Raw genomic sequence first — 10,464 nt, 5'->3', positions numbered from 1 at the left:
TTAATTAATCATAGAAATTAACATAAACTAAAACATATTAATTAGTACTACAGTCTTATGTCTGTTTGGGATTTTTCATTAGAGGAAATACTGGATCCCAAACTGGTGGTACGGAGAAACCATCTTCCCCGTTGAAATTAGGATGTTTTTTTAATTTCGATGGCGTCTTGCAGCATCCTGGGTAGATAACGGACTTCTTTTGCAAAGACCTGAGGTTTGTCAAACTTTTTATATTATATATTATATTAATAGTTTGTTAAGAGAATTTAAATTAAGCCTTGATACAAAACATTGAAGTTCAAAAACTCACACTGTCATCCCACACATAGTTATAATTATTCTTTAGTATGTAAGTACACAACGCTAAACGCAAAAGTCGTGGTAGCGTGGTTTGACCTACCTCCTCTCAAGTTGAGGCCGTAAGTTCGAATCCAGACTCGAACCTCTGAGCTTTACTAGTAGTTAGACTAATTGCCTCTGTGGCCGAACGATTACCTTGCCGGACTGCCACGCAGAGGTCCCAGGTTTGATTCCCGGGCCGGGAGAAATATTTGTATGGCCTACATTTATTTCTCTCGCGAGTTTGGGTGTCATTTGTGGTTGTCTATGTGTGTGTCCATGGCACCCGCGACACAGGGTTTCCGTAGTGCGGGGCTATGTTGAGTGTGTGCGTTATTTTATTTTTATTCATAGTTTCTCTAAATTTATATGCCAAATTTCAAGAAAAGTTCAGTTGAAGAAAATTGAAATAAAAATAATGTTTTAGAAACAAGTATTTTATGAAACTATCCACTTACGCTATCGACACATTTCTGACCATCTCAATAAGAAGAAGAACCTTGCAAAAGAAGTCCGTTATCTACCCAGGATGCGAGACCAATGAATTTAAAAAAATCCTAATTTCAACAGGGAAGATGGTTTCTTCGTACCACGAGTTTGGGATCCAGTATTTTCTCTGATGAAAAATCCCAAACAGACATAAGACTGCAGTACTAATTCCATTATTAATTAATTATAAATTTAACTTACTAAAAATTCATATTGTTACAATGAAATAATTTGTAAAACAATGTAGCGTAAATTGGACTGTTTCATAGTAAAATTAAAAATAAAGTGTTTAATTAATAACTTTTGTAACCATAATGTAAAAATAGGGTTTGCATTAATATTCGACATAACTGGTTGATTGATGACTGTACCACCTCAGTCAACCGTGACCATGGGACTTGTAAAGGGCCCGAAACATTGATTTGTTTGAAAAAACATACACACATCAAAAAAAGTTTGCGATCAATAGCATAAGCTCCTATAATTCTTTAAATTTAACTTTATCAAGAAAAAATCTATGTTGTATGCTTTCTTTAAATAGGAATACCCTGTTTGAAATTAAAATATAAAACTATTTTTTATTATTTATTTTAAAAAATTGAGCCATTAATCATAATGTAATAGTGATAGAAATTTCATAGAAAGAAAAAGACTGTTTAATTAAACTTAAACAACAATTTATTATTAAAAGGTGTGAATTCAATATAAAATAACTCCTCCCCTGGCTCGAATACATGCGAAGATCCTCCTGGGCATGCTGAGGATCAAGTTATCCAGCATTTCCTGGGGTAACCTATCCCATTCTTCAATAGCGGCTTCCCTGAGCTCTGGAACTGTCTGGGGACGTGGCTCACGGTTCCATACTGCTCGTTTAAGAGCATCCCACGCGTGCTCTATTGGGTTTAAGTCGGGCGAGCCGGCAGGCCAGTCTAATCGTGTGATATCGTATTCTTGAAGAGCAGCATTGACTCGTTGAGCTCGATGTGCGGGCGCATTATCATCGACCAGTACAAATTGGTGCCCATGGTTTACTCGGAATGGTCTGACGATATCATCAATAGCAACTGCTTTGTACATGTCTGCTGTCATGAAGCCCCGATACGGGATCAAAGGCGTTCTAGCTCCAATCATAATGCCACCCCAAAAGGACACCGATTTTCCGCCTTGCTGAACTGTTCCAGTGGCAGTTCTTTGTCTTTCACGGTCGCCTGGTCTTCTCCAGACACGGACACGTCGGTTATCTGGATGAGTGCTGATTCGGAAATCGTCAACCAAGAGACAGTTTTGCCAAATGTTTTCGTCCTCACCTTCTTCATTTTGCCGAAGTCTAGCCCACTGCAATCTTCGTTGTTGACGTTGCCGGGAATTGAGCGGAGCTCGCCAAGACCTCCGTGCTCGTAATCCAGCCTGGTGCAAGCAATTGCGAACGGTCTGCGTGCTAACTTCAAGCCCAGAGGCGGCCCTGACTTCTGCTTTTATCTTAGTGGCGTTGATTGTTGGATCACGGGCTGCCAGCAATCTAATATAGCACTTTTGGGCAGCTGTCAAAACAGTTGGGCGACCGCTGCGGGGTCGGTCAACTAAATTCCCCATTCCGTGATACCTCTGCAACGTAGCCACGACACAGGATTGGGATATAGCAAGTCTGCGTGCTATTACTCTCGTGGTGTATCCTTCTTCCCTCAAAGTTACTATTCTAGCTCGTAAAACCTCTGATAATCCTCTTGGCATTTTTTCAATCACAACTTTCCGCGAAAAATATCTTGAATCGCTTATAATTGACTAAATCAGATTTCTGAATGAGCGTAAGCTAGGACTGAAAGCCTTTTTATATGAAAAAACAATTGAACGGGGTCATTGTTTTATGTTCTAATTTATTTTTAAATAAAGAATCTAAAAAGAAGAAAAAATCATAATATAATCTACAGTAACAAAAAAGATTTCAGTTTTTCGAAGTGATCGCAAACTTTTTTTGATGTGTGTATATACGTGATTTAAATCCGGAAAAATCGTCAAAAGTCATTTCCCATCTCTATAAAAGCTCATTTATTCCTTTGCAGTAGAAAAGTGTGGAACGGGAAATTACAAATTCTTCGAAACTTATTTTCGACAGTATTGTTTTACTTGTATATAATTATCCTACACACGAAATCAGGTGAATATAATTTACAAACAATTTTTATAGGTAAATTCCTTTCTAGAATTTTTTTTGGGCTTGTCGCCAGCGTCCAATCACTGTAGTCGTGCGTCATTATCATCAAGAATCCATTTTTCATTACAAGTAATGATATGGCTTAAAACTCCTACGTCTGTGTACCGATTCATAACGACACTGCCCGTAGTTCGGAAAATACGTACGATACCCATTTGACTACATTTTATTATTCCATCGATTCCAAACGATGTAGCTAATCCCTGCGATGGATTGGCTTCAATAACAGCTCACAACTGAACACAATAAGCTAACCAACAAGTTAAGAATTGCATGATTTGATTCCGCCTTCCCCTTCGCATGATCGGGGGACTGTGGGCTGGGGTTCCACCTCTATGTTCAGGATATTCCCTATGAGAATATTTCCTTCCATATTTATATAGCGAGCGGCTAGAGAGTGGAATTCCCTGCCTGCGGACTTATAACTTGGGTCCCGAACACTATAACTTGGACCTTTTCAAGGCGAGAGTGAATAGGTATTATTTAGGTGAACGACGTGATGGACCTCATCGTTAAGCGTTTGCAATGCGACTATGTCGCTGCTTAAGAATAGAATAGAATAGAATATAATAATTTACATCATATTATCTATGTCACAATATTACAATGTCAAGATGATCGTCATTAACGCAAACGTAATAAAAAAAGCCTTAGAGGGACACACGATAACTTTTGGCTGTGATATATGTGAAATAAAATACAGGCCGAACTTCTTTCATTAGAATATAAATTAAATTTATAAAACGTAAAAAACTGTATAATAAAAACAGACACCATCTTGGAAGAATCAGATCGCACATCTACAATTTGATTTCCATCCCCGTGACTCAGCTGTAGAATAGAATAGAATTCATTTATTATGTGAATATGGTGAATATTAAGATCTTATGAACATAATTAAAGTCCTCTCTATCTACCCGCTACGGGCCTACAATGTTTAAGGTACAAATTAATTATGAAATTAAAATAAACTTGTACATACAGCGTATTAGTTCATTATTACGTTAATTCCATTTCTGTCTAAATAAAACGAAAAAAGGAGATAATGCAATAACTTATTACTGGAACATTTTATTTCCTTTCACATTCTATCGATAAATCTGTCGACAAAAAGTACATGAATACATCAAAATTTATGAAAAATATCAACCCTCCAAACGTCACGTAACTCCGTTTAAAAAAAATGTAAAAATTTCTTTATAGAATCCCTGAAATTCTTCTTTTTCTTTTTTTTCCATATTATTACATTGCATCTTCAATATTTATATCATTAGATAGAATATTGTTAATCGCTAATATTAATTAGCGGTATAACTGTAACTTTTTTTCATAAAAAAGACCTCAGTAAGTTTGTGGAATTTCTTTTATTGTCGGTTATCGATTCAGTAAGGAGAAAGTGGGTGAAATCCAATAAGCCGGAATTCGTCGCCTAATTTGCACCCTTTAGAGGTGGAATATTTCTACAAAAATGAAAGAGATCATTCTTACTGACGTAAAAAATAATCATAGAAATTGGTTCACAAGTGTCCGAGTAATTGTGCAACATACACACACAAAATTCCTCCTTTTTTTGAAATCTGTTAAAATACTTTATTAACTCAAAACTATTTTTATGCAGAGAGAATTTTTTTACACCAAGTGACGGGACGCAGGAGTCGTGCATCCGGTGGTAAACTACAAGACTGCTCATAACAATTGTCCACCACTCTGAGCTTCAAATCGTAAAGACCTGAGGGACACTGTCACTGCGCCTGTCTCCTAAGACGTAAGTTAACAATTTCCATTTGCCTGTAAATACCTATATTATATATTATGATTTTCCTGACTCTGACAGTTAGCTCTACTGTTACTAAACCATCGTATATATAATTACATAGAGTTCAATTACATATTAACACGTTCGTCGCCGTGGTGGGTCAAAATGACCGGCAGCTCATCTACCTATTGGGGCAAACTGACCGGCACAAGACATACCTAACTTTGCGATTCTCGTTCACACTACGTATTTAGCCATATAACTTGTCCGACGCTGCCCTAATGAACTTCTGTTGCTACTTGATTTTTATAATTTTTTATGGCATACCTTCTTTTTTACACTTAGAGGAAAAAAATATTTCGATTACAAAAAATGACTTTTCCCAAATTGAATTTAAAAGTTACAAAGCAAAAAAAAATGGTTTACGTGCAATGTCAATCTAAAATCAAACACGTATGTCAGTTTTGGGTAAACATTGATCGAAAATTACGTGTACGTAGTCTGTGCCCCCACCATTGTGATGTGTGTGCAGCCTAAACGCTCCGTTATTAAATTATTCCGTTTGAGCTATGGTGAATTGAAATGCCCGGCATTTATAAAAATCACAAGTAATGAAATATATCGAAAAAATTTATATACTCGTATATACGCAGATGAGGCCAAAAATAGTTACATAAGCAAATGTCATTTTTTGAACTGTTTTGTGAATTCTAGCCGGCGACGAAAGTGTTAATGATTATCTCAATGATGTCACAGAAATGACAACTACCGTTAAACCGTCATAACTTTGCGGGGCCCCTTGAACATGTGACGTAATTCACGGGCGGCCCCTTGCTATCCTAATAGGATTAGTGTACAAATCTGAAATTAGTTTACGAAACAACCGTAACTACGAGTATCTGAATCGGAAGCGTTAAGGAATTATAGAATAGAGATTATATTATTCCGTTGTTGGGGCAAAATACTCCACTCTGAAATCGGTTCACGTTTCAATTACATTACCGTGTATCGAGTAAGATTGGAGCAGAACTTCTTCGATAGATCCTCGCATAATTTGTTACATTTGTGATCCCAATTCACCGAAACACGCTATAGTTTTCTTACTCAAATATATTCGATAATTACAAAGCACATTGTGCATTGCACTTTAGGCGAGTTGCGGGAGAAGAAGCGGGAAATACTGTTTTACTAGATCAAATGGTTTAGGTATTTACATCGAGTACATAACCAGAAATAGAGACGAAATAAGCCATCCATCCCTAGCAACTCGTCAGGCAAATGTATATCACTTTTAAATATCAACTCTCGTTTGCGCTGAAATCATAAATTACAAAGCTGAAATAGTACAGCGCCAACCACTGACCTGTGTGCACGTCTCCGTATATTCCAAAAATATTCTGTATTTATTGTAATAAGGATAATATCTCTAACTAGGCTGTTCCATTCGGTGGTGTGGGAAAAACAGGAAACGGAATCACATATCATCGGTAATTAAATATTCAATATATAATTTTGAAATATTCGTCCATTATAGCAAAACTCAAGTTAAACTGGTCGAACTAGACGACATCCGTCAATTGTTTCGAATTAGGGCTGGCCAATCGGAGCGCAGTTGTTACTTAATTTAAAATAACCAATTAAAATACGTTAATTGTTTTGAAACAAATTAAATGACAATTCGTCACTATTTCTGGTTATATATTCGATGGGTATTTACTATTACTATGACACGCAGCGCCGCCCGCTGCCCCGTCAGTCCCATCGGGCGCTTGTCAACGTCGGATCCGTGGCAAATTTTCTCCACATGTTCTTATTTATACAATTTTCAGCGCACGGATTACGAGACGCGACTGGCGACTGGCAACTCGCCTCCTAAAATCTAGACTCGCGTTCAAAAACTAAACTAAAAAATGGTAATAATAAGTCTCAAATTATTAGATTATCTTACAAAAAGCTGTACAATTTTAAATATATGCCGAATTGTCAGAAAGTTTGTCAGAAAATCTAAGTCGATAGAAGACGAAATAGACTACGGAAATGACGGCTGAGTGTGACGAGAGAGCGGAAGAAAAATACATGTTGTGCCGACACCACCCTTTTTTAATCATGGGATAAGGACAGGAAAAAGAAGAAGAAAGAGACGAAATAATGTCGCAATACACCCTCAGCATAGATACACACTATATCACATTTATGTGATTTCCATCGGTAAATGTAGTCAAAACAACACAGTCAAAACGACGTATGAAAAAAGAAAAACATATTAATAATGTGCCAGATAATTACACAATTACCTGGTCTCAAACACGTGAACTTCAAGAACAGTACCAGAACACCCAGATTAGGACCAATTTGGAAATATTCGTTTCCCAAATTGATCCTAACGGGAATCGAACTCGGTACCTCATCATCCAGCATCCACAATCCAAACCGTTGGTCTATCGACGTCGTCTTTGGACGGAGTTAAGTTAATAATCTGTTGAGCACAAGTTAAAAGACGACATTTGGGACAAATGGAGATATTTGGGTTGTTGATGCCATTGACATAAAATTAATGTCTCTATGTCTTTCCAACACTTACTCCTAGATTGGAAGTACAGTAAGTAGTTCTTATACCTTCAGTACATTAAATAGAACAATCCAGATTTAGATTCTCAGCGCGTATCGGCCATATTCTTCCGACCCCACAATTATTCTTAATTAACCAACAAACCACCAATTATTATGCAAACGCTATGTTCAATATGTCTTCATTGGCCACGTATTCGAAACGAATGACTTCTTAACGCAGCTCGCTGTTAATTGGAGCGTAAAATGTTTCTAATTCGTTTCCTGTGAGTATAGTCTTTGCTAGCCTTTCTATCTACATAGTTATAGCTCCCATTTCTCAAAATTCATACTACCACTGCCTAAAACATAGTTAAACCATGTTAATAGACATTATATATATATATATATATATATATGTTAATTTTGTTATAATTAATAATACAAAGATCGAACACTCAGAAAAAATTCTTTCGATCCGGTCGGATTCGAACCGACGTCTTCTTGCATACTGTGCCAGACGCTATACCAACTAAGCCACGGAACGAACCAACGGACCTCACGAATTTTTCTATGTGCTTGCGTCGTGTCTTTGTACTTGGTCTTTCAACGACTTTTTAGTCGTAGCGCCATCTATGAGAAATCTATTGCAGATTTATCACCCAGTTAGTACCTTTACAGCTACCAGTCCTGGCGAGAGATGTCGCTATTCATTGTATGTTAATTTTGGTCACATCTCAATGTAATTTGTGCAATAAGTAAGAATAATAGATAAAGCGTTTAAAAAAAAAAGAAAGTAAACACGTATTTTTTGGATTAACGTAACACAAAAAATCACAAAAAAAAGGATTATATATACAGAACTTTACGAATATTACATTATGCATATGTTCGTAGTAAGTTAGAATATGCTTCCCAAATCTGTAGTCCGAGATATCAAGTCCATACAGACAGAATTGAAGAAGGCCATAATGAATTTATTAAATTCTTATGCTATAAAACGAGTAAGTCTAATAATTAATGCGACTACCCACGTCTCTGTAATGAATCTATTACCTCTAAATATTCACCGAAAAATCTTTGATATTGCATTATATATATTCTAAACATGATAAATGGTAATGTTGACTGCTTTGACTTATTGGGTGATATTTCGTTTAATGGACCTACTCGTTCTATCACACTATCACCCTATTGACGTTCCCTTAGCGAGGACTACCTATAGACAAAATAGTTTTCTATGTAGAGTTAGCAAGAGCTTGGATAGTGTGCTGAGCAATCATGACCTGGAAGTTGATATCTTCAATTGTAATGTTGATGCGCAAAAGTGTAAACTCACAGACATTCGATTTAGCTAACTTTATTGGATAATTTGTGATTAGCGCAGGTATTGGAATGTTATATTTATGTTAGTGCATGTAGTTAAAAAATATTGTTTATTATTCGTTTGTTTAATGCGTACGATTTGTCTGAAGCTATAGGTGGAAACCTGTAATTGGCTTTATGTTTGTGATCCTGTTTTTATTAAACGTAATAAGCTGTTGGTTTTCCTTGAATAATTAAATAAATATATGTATATCGTCTGTTTAAAGGTGAAACCAAATAAGTGATATTTTCCAGAAAAAGTCTTTAATTTATATAGCTATGGTAAGTAAATCATTATCTTTCAGCAGGCGATACTCAATTACAAAAAAGCTATAATATATTTATTAATATATTATAGCTTTTATTATATAAATATTATATAAATATTATATTAATATTAATTATATATATATTTCTTACCACAGGTACATAATTTGTACGTTTTTTGTGGAAAATGTCACATGTGTGGTTTTTAGCAGCATTAGAGCACCTTGTGAAAGAGTTCATCCAGGGAAGTATGACACCTTATCTATTTCTGCCGCCAAGCAGTAATGTCAGCATTACTGTGTTCTACTTTAGAAGGGTAAGGGTGCTGGTGAAATTAGAGGCACATGGGACTTGTCAACTTATATCTCAGGGTGACCGGCGCAGTGGCAGTGATCGTTGCGATTTAGAGCTCTGACTGGCACTGCAGCTGTTCTGGACAGGCGTGTCGCTTACCACCAGGCGCACGACTTGTTCGTCCCGTCACTTGATACCATAAAAAAGTACCTATAAACAGACGATATGTAGTGTAATTTATATAGATTTCAGGTTTCTTTTTGTTGAAATGCGGTAGCACCCCCTGACAGCATCAACGCCCCCCAATTGCTTCCAAGTACTCTACCACCCTAGGACTCTTCAGCGCCCACTCGAGTGCGCTAGGGACCACTTCGGGAAACTATGGTATAGAGAATGGTTGAAATTAAGAGTAAAACATATCCACGATAAGTTTTTAAAAGAAATATTGAGCACAGAACCTAACAATTATATGGAATCTAGCACGAGTAGGCGACAACTGGTGTTTGATTTGACAAACTTACCTTACATACCTTCAAACAATCAAACACACCGTCAATCTAGATTTCCATTAAACACATCAAATACGTAAACTATTTGACAAACGCATCAAACACGACCGCAATCTAAAAAGCTTGACAAACACGTAAAATTTGACGTGTATGGTTGTAATACTAATTAGCTGCCTTAAAATGAGTTATTGAAAAACACATAATAAATATACTGACTAAATTAATCATATTTAGTAAACAGTCCAGAGCTTGTTCAAATTGCAATTCCTTGGAAAAAACTATGCTTCCGAATTGTACTAAACTTCGGAAAGAATTTCTAATTTACCGAAAATACCTACATACTCTTCTTTAAAAACGTTTAATTACCACACTGTAGGAACCAACTCAATTTGTATTACTGGTCATAGATTTACTTTTAAATTCTCACGCTTATAATCATCAGTTGCAAGCGTTGCTCAGTACAATACACAACAATTTCGTTTTTTATAGCGTGGTCAAGTATCAAGTCCTATGTTTCCTAAATAAATCAATTCGTCGATGTGAATAATAATGTTATAAATAAAAATAAAAATAGGAAATGAAACTATTTTTCCGGATTTAAATCGCGTATATTTGTTTTTTCAAACAAACCGACGTTTCGGGCCCTTTACAGGTCCCATGGTCACGGTTGACGGTTGAGTCAATAT

This window comes from Hyposmocoma kahamanoa, unplaced genomic scaffold (assembly GCF_003589595.1).
Source record: "Hyposmocoma kahamanoa isolate Upper Pololo Valley unplaced genomic scaffold, ASM358959v1 99879, whole genome shotgun sequence".
Taxonomy (NCBI): domain Eukaryota; kingdom Metazoa; phylum Arthropoda; class Insecta; order Lepidoptera; family Cosmopterigidae; genus Hyposmocoma; species Hyposmocoma kahamanoa.
Note: the sequence above shows the minus strand (reverse complement) of the source record.